Below are 22,827 nucleotides of genomic sequence, written 5' to 3'. Positions count from 1 at the left end.
CCTCACTTCAACAAAGTTTCAAATTAATAATAATGGCTGACATTTCAAATTAAACGTTATTCCAGGATATTAAGTAAAGTCGGAAAGACGTTTCATGATTCGAGTCACCGTAGCTCCTGGAGCTTAATTTAATTAAAACTGACGATTACTTTGTTCGTCTAATGGATTTTAAATTTATTAATAGAAACTATGTATATTTTCCACTAAATTTAATTTAATTTGACTTTAATTTTAATAAGATGTTTAAAGTTTAATGAGTAGTGGCTTGAAATAGAAATGAAAAAAAAAAAGTAAGTAGATTCACACACGAAAGTTGAACCTTCAAAATTCTTCTATCTTATTTCACTCCCTGGCCAAATTCCCGTTATTTTAGTGTCGCTTTTAGAGTCTGATTTGCGATTCATCGAGAATCAAACAACAATGTCGCTACGGCGGGTACTATTAGACTACTTTTGACAATTTCAGTATTATTTGCAATAGATACCAAGTGTCGTAACAGTCTATTCGTAACTTCGTAACTTAAACTCGACCTTTAAGTGAAGGGTATTAAAGCATACATTTCCTTATGACATGTCGACTTTCATTTATTATTTCGAGCTATAATTACGTTAGCGAGGTACGACGTACCAAACTTTAGTCGTGAACGGATTTTAATTAACATGCCTTGTCGGCACATTGCGAGCTGGTTCGAGGCGTTTTCCATTCTAACTCTAAGAAAAATAACTAAACGCCTTGTTGAATGGGTTAATAACTAGTTTTTTTTTGTTTCGTTTGTGAATGACGTTGATTTTGGGTTTATAGTCAAAGCTCTGGTTTTTAAGGGGGATTTAGAAAAGTTACATAGAGCAATATTCAAATTGTTTTAAACATACTTAAAACCAATTCTGTAATATATGTTTTAGTAAAGACACAAACTACATCCATCCTCAGGTTTGATAAGTGGTCTTAGTTGAAGGCAGTAGTATCTTCTTTGTAAGTTGGACATTAACCATGAATTTAATGTTATATTTAGAATCGCCTCATTCAATTACTTAGTGGTCTGTCTACATTAAAATCAATGATGTCATGGTCAGCTCTTTATTTTACAAAGCGTCTAGCTACGCAACTATCTTGAATTTTTTTAACACCAAATACGGCTGTCTTGGAATGGCTTCAAAATTTTTATTGCATAATTTTTTTGCGCTTAGCAGAAAACTTAGGATAGCGTACGGCGGAGTGAAAGCATTTGGATTGAAGCTTAAAATATTTGCATTAAAAAAACCTTTTCATTTTTTAAGTCAAAGTGTTAATAGTAATTAGTTATTGGTGTAACGGCTGTTCCACTGACATGACTGCTTCGCTGTACAAATATGCTTGTTGATGGTGGTGCTTAAAAAGAAGCCTTAAATACAAAGTAATTATGCAAGTTCACGAATTATATGAATTTGACTTTTATTACACAAATACAGAAAAGAAATCGTCCTTGAACCTGTTTGAACAAAACAAAACCTTAAATCGTTCAATTCGGAGAAGAATACTTAGTCACCTACAAGTCTTGCAAGTAACTGTCTTAAGTTATCCTCACTTAGCCTCGACTTGTGGATAACTAAGTTAAACTTAAGCTTTGCCGGCAATTAGTTGAATGGTCACGACAATTTTCTCGGCATTCTCTTTGCCTATTATACTCTAGGAACGGGATATCTGGGTTATATCTTTATGAATTGCTTTAGAAACAATTGAGCACCAAAGCAGAAAACGTATTTTAGATGGCGTTATTTTGTGCAGACTTATTGTAGTAAACATGTTAAAATATGTTTTATTTATAAACAGTATTGAAACCAATTTCTGAAATATTCGATCAGTTTGTATTTAAAAGATGACAATCCAAATTAATTTTTGACTTTTAAAACAGTTTTATAAACCATACATTAACAGTTATATTTTTTAATGATTTCAATCTTCGGAAAATCTATTTCAAATTATGTTCTCCTTCTGGAAATAAATATATTAATCCGCAAAGATGACATAGGATATTTTCATGTTTACATGCTTTAACATAGACACAGAAAAGAAACATGACAAAATAAGAAAAGAGGCCTAAAGGATAAGACGTCCGGTGCATTCGTATGTAACGATGCACCGGTGTTCGAATCCCGCAGGCGGGTACCAATTTTTCTAATGAAATACGTACTCAACAAATGTTCACGATTGACTTCCACGGTGAAGGAATAACATCGTGTAATAAAAACCAAACCCGCAAAATTATAATTTGCGTAATCACTGGTGGTAGGACCTCTTGTGAATCCGCACGGGTACCACCACCCCGCCTATTTCCGTCGTGAAGCAGTAATGCGTTTCGGTTCGAAGGGTAGGGTAGCCGTTGTAACTATACTGAGACCTTAGAACTTATATCTCGAGGTGGGTGGCGCATTTACGTTGTGGATGTCTATGGGCTCCAGTAACCACTTAACACCAGATGGGCTGTGAGCTCGTCCATCCATCTAAGCAATAAAAAAAAAAGAAGCTGAAAATCGATCAGACAAGAAGAACGATAAAAGAGCAATGAGCCACTAACTGAGTTCATACCGTGCAAGTTAAAACCAACACAATGAATTGCATCATTGGGGGAGAATTACAGAGGCCCTTCGCTATAATCGCGCAATATAAAATAAATTCGTGTAAATATAAACTATAAATCACAGTGAAAGTCCCTTAAAAGCACATTCCCTTTAAAATCAAAATAGTACAAGAAAATGTGCAGCTTTCATATATTCAAACAATACGGTCTCGTGCATTTGCATACACCGGCGGAAGCAATTTATTTCGCTACTGTATACTGCACACAAATGTATGCTCCTAATAATAATGCTACCTCTTTTATTCAACTCACATTCCGTGTCAAATATTCGGTAAAATGAACCTACGAGAAACCGGTGTATTATAATGATTCTTATTGTGTTATATTGTATTATTTATTATTGTATTGCACTCATGTATATGTTCCTTGAATGGTTTTGTTCAAAGAATAAGATCTCAAACACAGATAAGCTGAAAAATTAATGAGCAACACGTAATTAATTCAATGATCGTTTTAAACTTGTGTTTATCTATCTGTACATATACATAAAATTGGAGTGTATGTTTGTAATATTGAAATAACCGCTTTTTACTACAAGCATGTGAATATACCTATAGGTATAGGTATATACGGTACATCCACCAAAATATCATTTTTTACAATTTTTGTCTGTCTGTCTGCCTGTTTGTTCCGGCTAATCTCTGGAACGGCTGGACCGACTTTTTAACTTTTAGACTAACTTCGCCTCGCGGGGTCACCCGCGACACGACAATAACCGCGGGTAGCACCGCGGGACTCAGCTATCCATAATAAAATTTAATGTTTCCAAAGCGAAGCGAGGGCGGGTCACTAGTAGTAAATAATGATATTTAGTGATATTTTCATATTATGAATACTACATAGTATGAACTATAGATCTAGTCTATTAAAGGGTAGGGTTTTTATTAGCACGGGTTTTAGATTGGAAAGGCCTTTATTACCTAGTTTTTCTATTGTTACAAAATTATTGACTTTTCGGTTGCAGTAATATATCGGACAAATGGTATAAGTGAAGATGGGCAGTGATATTGCCCGTTGGCTCCGGTATCTGAATAATGTTTTTAAATTATGTGTTTCTAATTTTATTCTAGTGAATGATTTTAACAAAGAGTCTTTTTATTTGGCGCGGTTGATCAGGCGAGCTCAGTCTTTTTTCCTACCTATGCTGAGAGCCTTGAGAGGATATTTCAGCTTCTTCTTGAGGTGTAGGTGAGTTCACGGTGCTCAAACCGGGAGTGTTGGTAAGACTGGCCCTAGCAAGAGCTGTGCTTCGCAGAGTCCACCATCGGATCGGAAACGCGACCCACTGAGAAGATCCGGCGGGAAACTCAGTGGGCTGTGTACTATGGGCGAGCTCACTGATGACGTCATGTTAATTATTATATCATAGTATATTCACACTGCAAAAGTAACAGCCTTCAGCAGTTTTTTTTTATTGCTTAGATGGGTGGACGAGCTCATAGCCCACCTGGTGTTAAGTAGTTACTGGAGCCCATAGACATCTACAACGTAAATGCGCCATCCACCTTGAGATATAAGTACTAAGATCTCAGTATAGTTACAACGGCTGTCCTACCCTTCAAACCGAAACGCATTACTGCTTCACGGCAGAAATAGGCAGGGCGGTGGTACCTACCCGCGCGGACTGAGGTTAAAGTATAAATTATATTGCAATAAAAAGTCCTCCAAACAGGTACGCTTCGCAAAATATCTCGGCGGTGTAAAGGAAATAACTTCACCCGAGCGAATTCACAATATACCTTAACACCACTAAAGCCCAGTTTTATTACAATCGTATCACGTTTTACTTTAAAATATTCACAGTTCAGGCTATAAATTAAAAATCATATCTGAAAAGCAATAATTCATGTGAGCACGATTTCCCACATTCATTCGGCCGACGCAAAACGTTTCCTGTCCGCAATTTCAGTCTTTTCTCTAACGCTATGTTCACATTCGTACGCTTTAAGAGGAATTTTCTATAAAGTTTATACTGGGTATCAGAGACCCGTTCTCGACATTACGATGTCTGTGATTCGTAGATTTTCTGATTGCACGCAATGTACTACAATTTAAAATTAGCGGTCGCCTGACGCTTCGGCCAGAAGGATATCTGTCACCTAACTTTGCTCCTAGTTGTCGGTATAATAAAAAACTTTACTTGAGTTAAGGATTAGTATTATTTTTTTATCTGATCAGATTTTTATTATTTCCGTATTTTCAACTTTTTTGATGGACCAACGAGTTTAAGGTCCACCTTTTTTTTTACTTATAAAGATGGATGAGCTCACTTGGTGTTAAGTGGTTACTGGAGCCCACAGATATCTACGACGTAAATGCGCCACCCACCTTGAGATATAAGTTCTAAGGTTTCAGTATAGTTGCAACGGCTGCCCCATCCTTCAAACCGAAACGCATTACTGCTTCATGGCAAAAATAGACAGGGCGGTGGTACCTACCCGTGCGGACTCACAAGAGGTCCTACCACCAGTAATTACGCAAATTATAATTTTGCGGGTTTGATATTTATTGCACGATGTTATTCCTTCACCGTGGAAGTAAATCGTGAACATTTGATAATTACGTATATCATTAGAAAAATTGGTACCCGCCTGCGGGATTCGAACACCGTTGCATCGCTAGATACGAATGCACTGGACGTCTTATCCTTTAGGCCACGACGACTTCAAGTATTATTGTATTATTAGGTGGTTACAAAAGGTATGTATTTAGGGAACGCCTAAATTAATCCCTTATCGGCAAGGCTAACTTAGATTTAAAAGAGATAAACCACTGGGTGCGGATAGCAATACATGTCATTCTTCAAACGAAATTGTGCAGCTGTAATATTTTATTTTGATTTATTTATTTAACAATAAGTTATTCGAGAACCATGTTATGAAACATGGAACCATCTGCATGGGTATCCTATGAACCTATACTTTCTACATAGCTCTCGGCTTCTGGAAGCCATGACCGTTTACTTACACCACTTCACCTACACTAAAATAAATGTAAAGAAACAATAAGTATTTGTTCGTAAAATGTCTTTGATCTATCGGAATGTTTTGTAGATTTTTTTTATCCAAACGACCTCTTTGTACAATGAACACGTACGTCGATTCTGATAAAACATGTTCTTGACATATTGCGATGGCTTCGATAGAACACAACACGCACAGACAAGAGTGAACCAGAAGAATTATGTTCGATGCCTTTCGAGTCTGTACCTAAACTATGTATTAAAGTAAGTACTATTTATTAGCTGTGATTTCCTATACAACTTTCGTTAAGTAGAATGAAGTATGTTAGTTATGTGTTACTTCCACTAACGTAATATTCAAAGGTTTTTTTTCCCCGAAAACCATGTCTGGACTTTTTTAGCGAATAAAAATCGAATGAAAATTGTTTATGAAGCTGCAACTTTAAATGATGATTTATTTAACTTTTATTGGTAGTAGGCCTCTTGTCTATTCTGAGAGAGCTTCATGTCAAAACCAGACTTTCCACTATATGCCTCCGTAGGGTGCTGGAATTCTTCGGACATATTGCTCGTAAAGAGGGTCACAATCTTCAACAGCTGATGGTGACAGGAAAGGTAGATGGCAAACGTCCCAGAGGACGCAGTCCTACGAGATAGTCGGACCAAATACGATCTTCTCTGGACATCAACTTCCACAATGCCCTTCATGAAGCTAAGGATCGCAGCAGATGGAGGGAAATCGTACAGGAGAAACTGATGCAGCGGGGGAGTCACGACCCTCAGTAATGAGGAAAACGATGCGAGGAGGAGGCCTTTTGTGCGTCCGCGCGGATAGGTACCACCACCCTGCCTATTTCTGCCGTGAAGCAGTACTGCATTTAGGTTTGAAGGGTGGGGCAGCCGTTGTAACTATACTGAGATCTTAGAACTTATATCTCGAGGTGGGTGGCGCATTTACGTTGTAGATGTTTATGAGCACCAGTAACCACTTAACATCAGGTGGGCTGTGAGCTCGTTCACCCAAATAAGCCATAAAAAAAATGTATTTCGTTGCTACCTTTATGTGTCTAATGTGTCTTACATTTTTTAAGTCTGTTCATTAGTCGACAACGAATAAAAATTACTAGATATATTGGGCAGTAAAAGCATTGTTTGATTTATCGAGTAAAAGTTACGAAACTAACTTAAATTAAATAAAACTTTAAAAAATCAGAGTTCGTTGGTTTAAAGAGATCGAAAGATTGTTAGTTATGTACGTTTCATGCACAATTTGTTTCATGTAAATCGAAAATCAAGGCTGACATTCCAAACACAGTGCCCCCGTTCTACAAGCTGAGTTAAACTACAGACTTGCCAGCTTTGTCGGTGCAACACTCGCAGTCTCCTGAATAAAACATACTAGTGTGTGCTCGGCTTTATTGGTGGAGCTACTAGAATTGACCTATAGCGTTCTTGTTTGTAGATTTAACTATACAAGTGGCCGCCCAGTAGTTGTAATTCGACTATAATTATAAGTTTGAACTTTATTGTGGTTCTATTGTCAAAGATTTTACTTCTATAATCACAGATTTCGCCAAAGCAACACTATAGATAAATAATTTTAAAAACAAACAACATTAATCTATTCTCAATTTGACCACAGACTTTAACAATAAACATAAGAGTATATATGCGTGTGTGTGTGTGTGTGTCTGTGTGTGTATAATGTTATTTTTATTGATTTACATGTATTTTTTACGCATAAGTAAAAAAAAATTGCATTTTGCATTCCTTCCCTATATTCTCTATAAGTGTGGGAAATTTCATACTCCTTCGTTCGCGCAATTTTCGTAAAAAGGGGTCCAAAGTTTTTGCTGCACGTTTTAATATAATATCTTATACCTTTAAACGAGCAATTCTTGTATATTAATATATATATATATATATAATCTGAATCTCGGAAACGGCTCCAATGAGTTTCATAAAATTTATTATACAGGGGATTTCGGGGGCGATAAATTGATCTAGCTACGATTTATTTTAAGAAAATGTTGTTTTGTTCGTGTTTTCAATAATCAACTCTTCCCGACATCTATTGGCGAATAATAATACTATTTTCCTTAATTGAGGTTAACTAACCGTATAAAAACACAACAAGATGGCGTTATCAAAAAAAAAACTGAGCAAAGCTCGATCATCGTCTAGTGTAAATTACACAGTGAAGGGCAATGACCGGAAATAAGAATCTTTTGTGATATTACTCGTGGAGGTTTGCCGTTACTTATAATATGTAGTAGTATTTTTACAGCGAAACAGTCATGTATGACGCTTTGAAGTTTGGGGCACCCTTTTTTATATTTAAAACTGAGAATTCGAAATAATATCTCAAAGCGGCAGTGACATTGTGAAAAAGGTATTCCTGCTATTAATCAGGCGATAGAGGTAAGTGCTACCTGCTCAAACTGCGGCTTTTTCTTCTCCACAATCCGTTCGTAGTATTATATTTTCAACAGTTTCTTTAATAATTGCGTTTCCAAATATTTCTTGACTTGAATCACCATTACAAGGCTTTGAATTATTAAATTAAATTAAGACGTGTTGATCCAGCATAAAGACAAAATATATAATATAGTGGTATAGTGTACAATACTAGTTGTCTAAAAGTAACTTGTTTTCGAACTATTTAACACGTTCACTGCGGAACAGGCCCAAATCAGCCTGCCGCGGAATTTCACCTGGTGCGGACGAAGAAAACTATGTCCCTCTCGCTGGTGCGGAACGATTATCTCAGGTGTTTGTAAAGGTACGACAAAGACAAATATATATTTGAGATTGTGGTCAAAAGTATAGGTGTTCCCTATAAAAACATCACGGCAGGCCTTTATCGGCCTATCACGCACTGACGGTAAAAAATATCAACTCGGTGCGGGAGGAGGCCTATTGTGGCCCGCCGTCCCAACAGGCTGTTGGCGGCCCGATACCGCACAGAGCGCCCGCCTCGCCAGTTAGTGTTGGGCAAGCTATCGGAACTGACGTACGTCACGTTTTTTTTATTCCTTAAAATTAAAGGCACGATGTCAGGCAACAAAAGAAAGATAAATATTTTGGAAAATAAATTAATTTGCGGTGCAGATAGTGATAGTGACAGCAGTCAGGAGATATTTTCCTTCAAGAAAAAAAAAACCAAGCATAAGTGGTGAGTTTTGTTTGCTATTTAAACATACTATTACAGTATAATATATTATTACAATTATATATATATTTTTTTTTTTTCCACAGGAGAAAATCGCCGGATCCCCACCCGCGCGGCAGGTGGGGTATGTGGGAGTTGAACCTCACTAAAAACTCCTGCCGCTCACAACCGGCGCCCTACCTCGGACCGGGCCGGAGCCCAGTCGGGGCTATTGAAACGGCGGGACAGGGTTGACGCAGAGCACATTACATCCATCCCACCGTCCCACGGACGCCGGACCGGTGGCCGCCAGTGACACGACCACCGGTTCCCTCGTTCAGCGGGCCGAGAGCCCGCTTTGATGGCGCCGCGTTACACCTTCCCCCAGAGCGGTCGGGGGAACGCGGTCTACCATCACCCGGCTTCCTATTGCGGGTGAGCGTGCAGAGCACGCCACCCCACGTCTGGGTCCCTCCCCGCACAAAACGGGTGGGACCCCTAGCTCTTAGGGGGCCAGGTCACGGATACGACCCCGGTCCCGACCCCCTGCTCGGCGGCGGCGGGTTTCTGCGTAGTGAGGAGAGCTTTCCCTCACTCGCCCCGCCGCCTCCTTCTGCGAGATGGTGCACTCGCAGAAGTCGAGCATAGCCTTCCATGACTCATCGCTGCCAAGCATCGACGCCACGACGCCAGGCAGCGACAAGTCAGGTCCTATCTTTGCGACCAGGACACGGCGCTGCACCTCCCAAGCGGGGCAGACAGCGAGCGTATGCTCCGCCGTGTCCAGGTCGTGTCCACAATGGTGACACCTCGTCGTCGGCTCAGCCCCTATCCGGCGCAGGTACTTCCCGAAGCATCCGTGCCCGGTCAGCACCTGCACCAGACGAAAGGTGAGACGTCCTTCGCCACGATTCACCCAGTCATCAAAGATCGGGTAAACCGCCTCGACGGTCCGTAGCCCCCACGTGGGGTTGGCCAATCGCCTCGACCACGACTCGAGCATGGACCGCCGAGAATGGGCCTTCCGCGCCCGCAGCTCACTTTCGGGGAGACGCGCCACGCCCCGAGCACGAAGCTCGCTGCGCCACCGATAGAGACGGTGCGATATCCGCGAATTACAATTATATTAGAAAATGTACGGTCGATTATTTATAAATTAAGTTTTTAAAGAATACTTTCACGCTATCACTAGATATCGCGTATTTGCATGCATAATCACCTCAAGTTATTTTTGTTATTTTTAGCCAATAAAATGACTTTTAAGAATATTGAAAAGCCCAAAAATAATGAACCATTTTTATTTAACCTTAATAACTAAGTTCTTAAACTAATACAAGTAAACCTAATCATACCTACACGTAGGTATACCTAACCCGGCACGCATCACGCTTTACGAAATTAATAAAATAGATTGTTTGGGGCCTACTCAAAATTGTTTAGGTATACTTACATAATAAAAACTTCTTTTTTGTGACTTTAATCTACTCAAAGTATACCTACCCTATTCAATAAAAAACAATTATCAAAATAGAAGCGGAGGAATTCAGTGGGTTGCCGTGCGCTGGCATCGAATCATGTGTAAGTTTAGGTACTCTCGCTGAGTAAGTCACAATAAATATGGCAGTAAATTACAATAAACTTTTTTTTTTGTCAACAGAGCATATTTACAGTAGCCCCACTGGAAGAAAATTTCATATTCTCAAACCAGTCTCGTCTTTAAATGAAACTAATACCGGTAGGTCTTAATTTAAGTGTGTTTTTTGCTTTTAGTGTTAAGGTAAAAGCTGAGCATCTGTTAAATTTAAATTTTTACTTTGACATGAATGTTTCATCTAAATCTGTGCAGTAGTTTTTGTGTGACAGAGCAACAATCATCCATAAGAGTGACCATAAGTGGTCCAAATGTCCACTACAAACGAGCCCTATGTTGACTTATAGCCCACTAAGTAGAGAGCAACTTTCATTATGAAACAAAAAAAAAATAAGCTGTCAGTAAAAAGTTACGACTATTTGAAAAAAATTCATGTAACTTTTTTATGTGTTTGTTTGACTATTTCAAGATCTATGTTAACTTTTTCATTTTATTTGAGAATCTATTTAATACACAGAGAGCCCTGTAGTCAAATTCATAAGGTAAATGAATCACAGAATTTAAAAAATCATTTCAGGAAATCAAGTAACACCTACGGCCGATCATATCCTTGAGATGAGCGGTAAACGGCGAAATTGTGTAGGGTGCTATGAAAAACTGCGGGAAACCATGAAGAGTTCCGAGGTGAAAAGGAAAGTAAAAAAATTTAAAACATACTGCAGAATGTGCAAGCAAAATCTTTGTGCGAAATGTTTTAAAGACAGCCATTAATAAATAATTAAATAAACAATTTTTATTTCTTTACTTTAATTCTGTTTTATTTTCGATATCCTCTTATTTTTGTCTTTCCCATCACTACTAAAAATACTTTCTAGTGCGGTTCTGGTCGATATAGACCCGCCACTTTCCCTGGTTTATTTCTCATTTTCTGTTCGGCAGATCCCGGGGCGAATCAAATCTAAAGAAGTTGGGTTCAAGGTTTTTCCAACAGTCCAAAAACTGTTCACCTACATTATGTTTTCGCAAAGTTATAGCAATTAAATCTAACCTTGTGCTGACGTGTCGAAAAAGACCTACCACGCACTGGCGGAAAAATCATTGGGGGCACAATTTGGCCCGCCGCCGCACCAGACAAAGGTTTAAGATTTTACTTGCCGCAGCGAACGTGTTAATTTGTATTATAAAAAAAACCTTACTTTTTGCCTCTAATCTGTTATAAATACGTTAAAAAAGTTATGTGTTGGGCAGTGTGCCAAAATATACATTTAATACTCATGATACTAATATGTGTTTTCATAATTTGCATAGTGTTAAAGGTGTCAAAGGCATACCAGAGTCCTGCGGCACGGGCAGTAAATAATACGTCATCATATTGAGAACAACAGCGATTGTGTATTTAGAAATGCAAGAGCGGCGCTAGTAGATTTTCACACGTGTAGCCATAGATAATACACATAAATTAGTTATTGATAAGCAACTCAAGCTCTCAACAAAAATGTTTACGGGCGTCGACCACTAGATGGCTTCACTTCGATTAGTTTCTCATTGCTCCTGTAGACAGCAGTAATATATTATCTATCCCATATTTTATTTTTAACGTAGAATTTTGTTAATTTTCAGAAACCACAAATTGATAAAATTTTGTCTATAACAAATAAAGACTTGTATGATTTTTTTATTTTTATTTTCTTTAACTTTAACAATATATAAGTTTCGGGGCATCCGCTACAAGATGTCGCTAATTTCCATACAATTTTTTTTTGTCTCAAAGTATCGCAGTTTCAGGACCCTGCGTGTAGCAATCGAGTTGTACGCTACAACATTCAATAAAAATCTATCACATTATTACACACCCCTTCTACTTACGAAAGTAATTCACTTATATAGTTTGAAAACATTTTTTAGCGGTCGTACGAGGAGGGAGCTTCTGCAATTCGAACAACGTAGAGAAGCTTTTGTGAGGCGTTAACCGTAGGGGATAATTTACTAGCAGCGCGGTCTTGGTTCAAAGGCATTTGTAAATTAGGATTTCGAATGTTGCGTTCATAATCCATGAGTTGACTCACATCACTCACATCCATTCATATGTACTGTATGTATAGGCTCGTCCAGTGTGTGTGTCCGCTCGGGTAGGTACCACCATCCTGCCTATTTCTGCCGTGAAGCAGTAATGCGTTTCGGTTTGAAGGGTGGGGCAGCCGTTGTAACTATACTGAGATCTTAGAACTTATATCTCAAGGTAAGTGGCGCATTTACGTTGTGGATGTCTATGGGCTCTAGTAACCACTTAACACCAGGTGGGCTGTGAGCTCGTCCACTCCATCTAGGCAATAAAAAAAAAAGCTTGGCATCATAATGGTTATACAATTTTATTCTTCTTAACGTAAAGATATAACGTTAAATTTAGAATATTATAATCCGGCAAAGTATGGATGAGGGGTAGGCGAAGACTGGGATCATTGGTGTGGTTTCGGAGAGACACATGTGAAGCAGTGGACGTCTGTGGGCTGATGAAGACGATTCAGTGCTATTTTAAATCATAATTTAATTAGTGAATTTGAAATAACCGATTTTATATTAATAAAAAAATGCCAAAATTTTATAAAGCGTTGGTAATACTTCATATGTAAACCATAACATGTAGTCTCCTGATCAATTAACGGTGCTTTTAGGTACCCCAAGTACCGGTCTCCGTCCTCGCCGAAACAGTCGCTTGCGACGAAGGACTCGATAAGTAAATTAACCCATAGACACAGTCCACTGAGTTTTTCGCCGGATCTTTTCAGGGTCGTGTTTCCGATCAGGTGGTAGATTCTGTGAAGTACTGCTCTTGCTAGGCCAGTGTTAGCAACACTCCCGGTTTGAGCCCTGTGAGCTCACGTGACGTGAGCTATACGTCAAGGTGAAGCTGAAATAGCGTCTCAAGGCTATTTATTATTAGCATAGGTAGAAAAAAAAGTAAGTATGTGAATCTTTTTTTTTAATTGCTTAGGTGGATGGACGAGCTCACAGCCCACTTGGTGTTAAGTGGTTACAGGAGTCCATAGACACCAACACCGTAAATGCGCCACCCACCTTGAGGTATGAGTTCTAAGGTCTCAGTAGAGTTACAACGGCTGCCCCACCCTTCAAATCGAAACGCATTACTGCTTCACGGCAAAAACAGGCAGGGTGGTGGTACCTACCCGTGTGGACTTACAAAAGGTCCTACCACCAGTAACTACTTCGAAAACTAGATAAATAAATTTATCTTATAATTTTATGAAAATTCTTAATAATGAATCAAAAGATCTATCTTTCATACATACTATAATAAGAAAAAAAAATATTTTAGAGATATATTTTTTTTAGTACGTAGTTGTCCAAGAGGAACCTGTTCTAACCGACCTGCCACGGAAAGGCATAAGGCAAAAGCGTACATGCTAAAATCAATCAATTTAAAGTGGGTATTGGTAACTTAGTTAAAATAAATCAAAGTTGAACTAAAACTTACATCAATGTCTATTAAAAGATTTAGGAATGAATCTCTGTGAAAACTTCATTAAGACAAAAACAGCTACGGTGTGAGGTTTATTACAAACAATAATTCCTGGTACCTGGACAGTACCTGGACATAATGCGGGAGTGTCAATTCAATCTTATTTATAAGGCGACGCGTTTTTCCTGTTTCATTAATATTGTATACGATAATAAAAATAGATGAGTGGGGCTATTCGTTGCTATTCGTGTGGCACGTTTCTTACGTGTCCTATAAAAATGGATGAGCAAACGCAAATGTTACATATCTAATTGTTGGACGTACGGCCTTCTTCATAATCTTAAGAGAATAAAGTATCTTATCTTTTCATCCCTTTTTCCCAACTTTTGTTGCTTATTCTTCGGTGTTCGGGAGTCACAGACACAATCAAAGCTAATTTTACTATTAATATAGTTCAAAGTATTACTGGATATCACAAAAAAGTACTCAAATTGTTGTAAATAATGCGGTGATAACTAGAGCTGGAGATTTGACCATAAATGTAATATTAATTAACTTTTGATGCTTGTCTTCCGCGGTTCTTGAATTTCTCAGATACGAGCTATCCTCATGCAGCAGAAGAACAATTAAAAAGGTTGTATCGTCTTTGGAATTTATGCATTCTCTGTTTATACGATTTGCGATCACATCGCGAATTTCGGCTATAACTAATAGTGCAATTTTCTGGGAGTGAATATTTTATTTTTTCTCTTCTTTCTTCTTCTCCATCGCTCCCACGTTGCCGAGGATCGTGACTCCGTTTCAGCTTGTCGACTGCCAGCCTTCATCGGTTCCGGTCAGTTGCCTGGTGTAGTGCAGCGCTAAGTGGTCCGCTGGTTTGCTCGGAGATCTGGTCGGACCAACGTTTGGGGCTCCGGCCTCTAGGATGTTTTCCTTCTACTTTTCCAGTGACCATCAGATGTTCCAAGTTGTCTACGCCTCTATTAATTAAAGGTGACGCGATCTCTTAAAATAGTTTTTATCTCGACTCACAGTCTGGTCACAGCATTCGTCACTAAATAAAATATTCACGTTTCCTCAATACAAACTCAATGTGTCCTATAATTCTTCTACTCTCACCTCTCTCTATCCGATTGTAGAATGGATTACCTATTGAAATCCGTCCGGCTACGTGGCTTGACATAGCAATGAGTATGAATGTATCAACATTCTTCAGGAGTTCTTTTTTCTATCAACAGTAAGAAAAACAAAAATAATATGTAAAAAAATTGTTCTTTTCAAGGTAAAGTTGCATGTAAAATCTTATTATAAGAGTGTAGTACCGCCAGCCGGTGTCGTAGGCCCCGTCAAAGGACCGCCGGAATGTCTCGGATAATATCTGAATTCAGTGCGAGAAATTCCATTATTTTATGAGATGGAAAATATGGCTATAACAAGTCGAAAATGAAAACGAGCGCCTTGGAAATCTTTTGTGATATTTGGTATCATCGCTATTGAGACCGATTCGTTAAATTAACAAAGATTGTGTAGACAAATTGTTTGAATAATAAGTTGATTAAGTCACAGATGCGGTTAAATAGAATTGAATTAAATGAAATGAATTGAAACTTAAAATGAATTGTTCGTTCATTTTGAGTTTAAGCTCTTTGACCTATCAACACAAAGCCATAAGATTTACAACTTCATCGTATATCGTTTCAACAATAAATGCATGCATTTCAGACGAAACAAACTAATATATATGATAATAAGATTGAAACTTCCATAAAAACTATTCGTTAGAGGAAATGGGCTATAAATTTACATAGGTGCAATCTTCTGCAAACTTCAATCTACATATATAATACTAAAAAATCATATAATAGGATGTCTAATGTTTAACGGATACTCGATTAATGAATTCTTGGGCAGAATTGATGTGCGGATGTATAGAGGTTGTAATCTTATTGGTCATTACGTAAATTTATGATTGAAGTTTCGGAATTGAATATTGAAGAATTAGCCTTTAACAATTGGAAGCATTCAAAAAATATTTGATTATTCAGTGTCTTTTTTTTATTGCTTTGATGGGTGGACGAGCTCACTGCCCACCGGGTGTTAAGTGGTTTATGGAGCCCATAGACATCTACAACGTATGCGCCACCCACCTTGAGATATAAGCTCTAAGGTCTCAGTATAATTACAACGGCTGCCCCACCCTTCAAACCGAAACGCATTACTGCTTCACGGCAGAAATAGGCGGGGTGGTGGTAGCTGCCCGCGCGGACTCACAAGAGGTCCTACCACCAGCCTATTACATTTATTTAAATTAGATAGGACAAAAGTATTTAACAGTTATTTCCAATTAGATGTTCCATTACTAATACGACCACGATTGAGACAAGAAGTTAATGTTTCAATTTTATTGTATTAGCTGCTATTCTTCGTGTTTCCTCCATAGACTGCATGACTTATTCGTGGAAAAAGCTGGTCGGGTCGAGGTACTTCTTATGCATAATATAATTGGTATCGCTTGAAATAGTCGCTGAATATTAGTTCACTAAGGGCCTACCCATTAGACCATTACACGGAGGCTTCTTTTAACTGAGTATAAAATGTGACGATTTTATTAACCAAACAGCATTATATTTGTATAAGTTATTTGACTTGGAAGGAAGATATTTCACTTCAAAATATCGAACTAACAAACGTTGAAAAATTCTAAACGATTTCAATTCTTTGAGAAAATTAAGTACTCCAGAATCACAGTTACAAATTCTGTACGTGAATATAATAAACATATCGAGCACACGATGCAGATCATTAGTCGACAATTACTGTGAGAACTTCATGCTAAAGATGAATGGCGAAAGTTGGACCACTGATATCAGTTCTCGCTTCGAAAACTTGAACGTCTTATTCTGAACCTATTTTATTTTACATTATGTTCCAATTGTTTTCACGAAAGCGATGTGGGATGTTGCTACGAATAAATCTTACAGCCTTGCAAACTACACTTGGTTTTACTCTTGAAAGAGGGATTGTGGTCGGGTAGTTTTTTCGTTGCAGATATAACGTCGACCTTCATTTATATCAGCATTCTCGGTCAGCAGTTTGATGGCTACATTTTTTTTTATTTCTCCCTAAGCTGATGGTCTCGACAGACCATATCAGCGTCACCAGGTGAGTAGGTGAGCTTACGGGGCTCAAACCTGACGTTGTTGCTAACACGAACCCTAGCAAGAGTCGTGCTTCGCAGAATCTATCACCGGATCGGAAACGCGACCCACTGTGAAGATCCGGCGAGAAACTCAGTGGGGTTGGTCTGTGGGTTAGTTTACTCGCCGAGCCCTTCGTCGCAAGTGACGGGTTCGAGGAGAACGATGACTACTTTCGATGATTTCGACTCCTTTCATAGTAAAACTTTGAATGCAGAATTTACTCTAGTCTAGTACTGGTCCTAAACATTTTACGAATATTTGTTTTGCCCCTTTTGTCACTAATTTTAAGTATCACTACGGTCTTCACTAATTTAATTTTAAGGATTGACCAACGATCACTCCTATTTGGCCTGGGTCTAAAAATTTCAGGAAGGGTTTATTTTACGGCGCTACAGATATTAATGAAGCGTAAACTCAATGGGCTGTCCGGTTTTATTATGAAACTGCCTCGAATTCAAATAAATTTTGAAGTCTTCACATTTTCTGGTGAGTTATAATTTACATTTTTTTTTTTATATGCATGAAATTTTGCTGTAACAGCAAACAATCTTGCCAAAGAAGTTGCCTATGGAATTATTTAATGACTAGCGACCCGCCCTCGCTTCGCTTCGGAAACATTAAAACACACATGAAACCAAAAAAAAAAAATTAAAAAAAAAAAAAATTTAGCCTATGTTCATCAGGAACAATGTCGGCTTCTAATGGAAAAATAATTTTTCAAATCGGTCCAGTAGTTTCGGAGCCTATTCGAAACAAACAAACAAACAAATCTTTCCTCTTTATAATATTAATTAGTATATTAGTATTAGTATAGAAGTATAGATATTATTATTACTATCAAGGAAAGGGTGCAGTTAAAACTTGCATTTTATAAAGTATAATACCAACCTCGCATGAGGTTCAGCTCCCATTTCTGGGCCGGGCTCTAATCACCAGCTAATTCCATTCATAGTGCTATGAGGTCTAGCGCCTGGGAATCGTATATTACCAATGTAACGTTGGCATTTGCTGGTGATAGGACACATTGTAGACCAAACGGGTAGACACCACCGTCCCACCCATTTCTGGAACGAATCAGCACAGCGTTGCTATTTGAAAGGTATGACAGCCGTTATACAATACAATTGTGATTTCGACCTCATGTCTCAAGCGGAGCGGCGGCATTGAAGTTGTGATATCTATAGGCTCCGCTGGTACTACTAATACTGCGCTGGCACTATGACCCCGAAGTTGTCTTGGTAACTTTTAAATTATAGTTTGCTCAAGTGGAGTACCCTTTTTGAAGATTTGATCATTTCTTTTAAACGCTGTGTCTGTATTACGTGTTTTTATTGGTGGTAAGAGGTTTTTTGCGAGTTCGCACGGATAGATGCCATCACCTTGCCTATTCTGCCATTGTAGCTATTGTATTGAAAGCTGAGACTTAGAACTCATGTTTCAAGGTGGGTAGCGGAATTTACTTTGTTGTTGTCTATGGGTTCCGGTGACCACTTATCACTAGGCGGGCCGTGACCTCATCCACCCATATTAGCAGGCTTATTTACAGAATGTGGCAAATTTAATTTTAATATCTCTATATTTCCCCCCAATTATACCGCGAAAATAAATACCATTTTATACTTTAATCGCATCGCTTTCATTTAGTACGTGCGATATTCAGAATACGGTCGTTAGATTGAAAACTTTCGTTTGATGTTTAAGAGGGAAGTTGGTGATCTTGAGAAATGATTCGGTCGGGTGCAGCCAGCTCTGAGAATGCTGGCGCCGTACTGGATTCACAAACTCACGAATGATTCTGTTATAAACAGATATCTTAGTCCATTATAAACGCTTGACTTGTTGTCCGGAGTTGATGTAATTAATTTTAATGTAAACTTATTATTTTGTTGTAGATTAATTTATTTTTCACGGCATCCAGAGCTTGTATTGAGTGGTCACAATAACACATTTTTTTATTTTTTATTGCTTAGGTAGGTGAACGTGTTTACAGCCTACCTGGTGTTAAGTGGTTACTAGAGCCCATAGACATCTACAACGCAAAAACCGCCACGCACCCTGAGATATGAGTTCTAAGGTCTCAGTATAGCTACAACGGCTGCCCCACCCTTCAAACCGAAACGCATTACTGCTTCACGGCAGAAATAGGCGGGGTGGTGGTACCTACCCGTGCGGACTCACGCCAGGTCCTACCACCAGTAAACTTTGCAGTGCAATGAAAGCTGCAACTTTACGCAACTCCTGGTAGTATATGCTGCGAGACCACACGAGGCTTAGTACGACCATTCACGTTACATTTTAGTTGTGTTGTATTTATAAACTTCATTGTACATGTCATCCGATAAATTCATAACAATAATAAATCATAATCATTTCCCTGCCCTTCTCCCAGTCACCTGGGGTCGGCGCAACATGTTTTCTCCTTCCATACTCCTCTATCATATATAATTTCTTCGCTCACTCCCCTCTCACACATATCGCCTTCCATTTCCAATCCATCCATTTTTTCTTAGATCTACCTTTTCCTCTATAACAAAAATAAATACACATCGTATCATTGATCGTGAGCAGATCTATTTGTAAAAAATCCGGTACTAAAACAGAAAAAAAACAAAGTCTCTTCAATGACTAGGAGGGTCCAAATTCTAGATTGTTCTTTGAAAAAATAAGGTTGGCTTCTTCGCTTCGTAAAAGAAAGACAAATCAACAGAAACACATTTGCCTTCCTAACATTGATTGTTGTAGTATAGTAGTAGTTATAATCAAAATGATTTTGAAAGCGATTTTTTCGAGCATCATAAAGATATCAATATTCAATAACATTTTTAATTACTACATCGTTTGAAGATGGCTCCGTTAAAATAAAATATTTGTTTTCAAACTTTACAGCAGCAGCTCATTAAAACTTTAATTACAGTTCTCACACAGCTTACAAAAATATCGGCTTGCGCAACGCTTAATGGTATTAAACTTAATTAAAACGACATTCACATTAAGCGGAAAGTTAATTAAGTTCTATAACTTAACATTAGAAGTTTTATTTAATTATAATTCACTTGACACGTTATTATTTCAAGTTTGAGAACCGGTGATTATTGAGATTAAGTATTATTGATGTACCGATAAGAGAAAGTGGCCCCGTGATATATACTGAGGTGAAAGACTCTTTGGATTAAGCGACATTTCACTTAATTTGCGACATTTATCTACGCAATAAAAGATGCGTTTTATTTGGTATTAGCATCAACAGTACGTTTTTTTTAATTGAACTTCAATTAAATTTACCCCATTCAAATAATGTAACGTAACGCAACGAAGATGATTTTTTGTCATGAGATTATTTTCAAATTTTTTACTTTAAATAGCTCTCCAGTAAAATTTCAATAATGTCGCTTAAACCAAATTGCCTCTCACCCCTCGAATTGTTATCAAGTATGTATTACAAACAGAAAATTTGGAACTAAGCATTAGCCGTGTGATTGTGAAGCTAACTAATTGTGCAAGAAACAACAAATTCGTAATTCTGTCTGTCGCGATATTTATTGGCACAAATAAATAATTTATGTGGTTTTAAGACAAAAGACTTAAAAAAAAGATAAAAAGATTACATACAGACATACTAAGCTAATAAAAACTTGTTCAAAATTTAACAAATATTGAATCGCGCTTAAGTTTCTAAATTCTGACAGCTTTTATTAATATGAGTATTCAATAATTTTCGTTGGCGGGGAGTATTATGATTCTGCACCATGTAGGTACATTCCGCCATGCTGCTTATTTGTGCCGAATAGCAGTCATTCATTACGTTTGATGTGAGCCAATATACAACGGAAATGGATTTACGATGGTTGACGTCATCAATGTATATTAGTTTCGGTAACCATTTAGTAGCACATGCTTCATGAAAACTTTTTAACTCTCCCATGTCTACCATAGTAAAAAAAAGCCCACATTATTCGGAATTATTGGGATTTTTACGGTAAAGATATCTAGCCAATGAAAGATCTTTCCTTTATAATAAGAAACGATATTAAAAATGTTTCCTAAGAATACTTCTGGTTCCAATGAGTTCTGAATTACTATATAGAGATCGTGATAGCCTATATAAATTTTTTGTGGTCGATAAGGTGGACTAAAACAGATCACAGATCATGCAGTTTACCAAATCAAATACCTTACGGGTCTGGTCTGCATTAAAAAGGCTGGAGACAGAGATAGGGAGAGGATTAATGCATATGTCCAAATTCAGTCCAGACATGATTTTCAATATACTATTACATATGTAGATATCAGCAAAGCGCATAGAATAATATGTAATATTGATTTCCAAACTAACCTAGATAGTCTACTACTAATGTAGGTCCGATAATTTCGTTTAAAATATCACTGCTTTAATGTTACAAAGGCGGATCTTTGTGAGCTTCAGGCGGAAAGTTGGCAAGCAAGCACTAAAAATAGAGAGAGAGATAGAAAGTTCCTGTTACATAAATTAAACTGTTAGTAAACAATTTGTACTCTAAATTCCATTTGCGTTCAGTAAATAATAAAGAAATGGAGATCTGTTTTCAGAACTCTTGATCTAGTTTGGGTCACTGAGCTGGGATTATCTTAATCTATTAGAGGTTAGCAAACAGTTGTCCGACACTACGATCCCTGCATAAATAGTTTTATGACTTTACTTAATCCAACGTAATAACTCAAAATAAACTATTCGTCGATACTACCCTTGCCCTAGTCTTTCAGGGCTGATTTTCTCCTAGCCCAAATACTAATGAACTACTGAAATGTATTTTGAAAGTTTTTTCACAGACTATTTCGGCCGAAATAGAAGTGAAAATCTCATTAAGTTTCTTTGGGATAACCCTACTTCGACCGAGAACTAACTACGTGAGCTGCAGAATTTGTCGAACAAACTTTTCTAGTATACATTTTTCTTTGGCTTTTTCCTTAAACAGTAATCTTCACCGATTCTACTGTACAATATAAATGTATTTGTGTAAATAAATGTCTAAATTATACTTACTTAGACGTTTTTTCACAACATTAAAATAGGCAACATTTGAATAGTTTTGTACGCAGGCAACATATCTGATTGTTACATCGACGCAAGGGAAAAATTTGAACAAAATGGGTACATTTTATTTGTCGGTGGAGTCGCGGATGTAAGATAATGAAAAGATAAAAAAAGGTTTTTTCGTATATAAAGGAAGATACGCTTAGTACATTGAACATTTGAACAAATACAATGCTAAATGGAATGAGGAATCTCTTGTTAAGAAAGCGGACATTTGCTTTTAAATGTGTTTAATTCGAGATTGTCTTTATTAGTCTTACTATGAAATGTATTAGGATTTAAATTTATAGCATAAAATTGTCCAGTAGTAAAAGGGTATTTTCACTTTGATTGTATTAAAATTAGTTCTAAAATTAAAGGATCTTGGATGAAGAATAATAATATCTCTAGTGTTCATATCAGCGACTTTAGTTAAATAACAGTTTTACCAATTTAATTATGATAAAACCAGTTATTATTAGTTAAGATATTTCGTTTTTTAATAAAATAGTGCAGTTTTTTATCGTATCGACTATGATATAATAAAATGTACTAGATGAAAAAATGCCGCAACTTAAGTTCAATTATTTCATATTGTTGGTAATTAAATATAAATACCCACACAATAATAATAATTTTATGAATATCTTCCCTTGAGGAAAGATAGGAGATGTTAAAAATTGTAAGGTTAACATTTCTTTACCAAGAGCTCTTTTTTTTGTACAAAGACGTAACAAATTTCTGTTAAGACTGACACAAGACAAATCTCTTTTTTGTA

The 22,827-nt window shown here is 37.4% G+C and overlaps 1 protein-coding gene and 2 long non-coding RNA genes across 3 annotated transcripts in view; 1 reads left to right on the top strand and 2 right to left on the bottom strand.

Annotated features, from left to right (window-relative positions):
- The window catches only part of LOC149500181 (uncharacterized), a 574,180-nt gene that overhangs the window by 414,505 nt on the left and 136,848 nt on the right, over positions 1-22,827 (bottom strand). The window lies entirely within an intron of this gene.
- Positions 1-22,827, bottom strand: part of LOC114249072 (Kv channel-interacting protein 4) — a 147,075-nt gene that overhangs the window by 72,475 nt on the left and 51,773 nt on the right. The gene's annotated exons all lie outside the window — the stretch shown is intronic.
- Positions 8,240-11,131, top strand: LOC149500182 (uncharacterized). The gene is made up of 2 exons (XR_016325213.1): positions 8,240-8,361; positions 10,899-11,131. It is a non-coding gene; the product is annotated as an uncharacterized LOC149500182 (long non-coding RNA).

The sequence above is a fragment of the Bombyx mandarina genome, chromosome 23, assembly GCF_030267445.1.
Source record: "Bombyx mandarina strain Sakado chromosome 23, ASM3026744v2".
Classification (NCBI taxonomy): Eukaryota; Metazoa; Arthropoda; class Insecta; order Lepidoptera; family Bombycidae; genus Bombyx; species Bombyx mandarina.
This window is presented reverse-complemented; position numbering and strand designations above follow the sequence as displayed.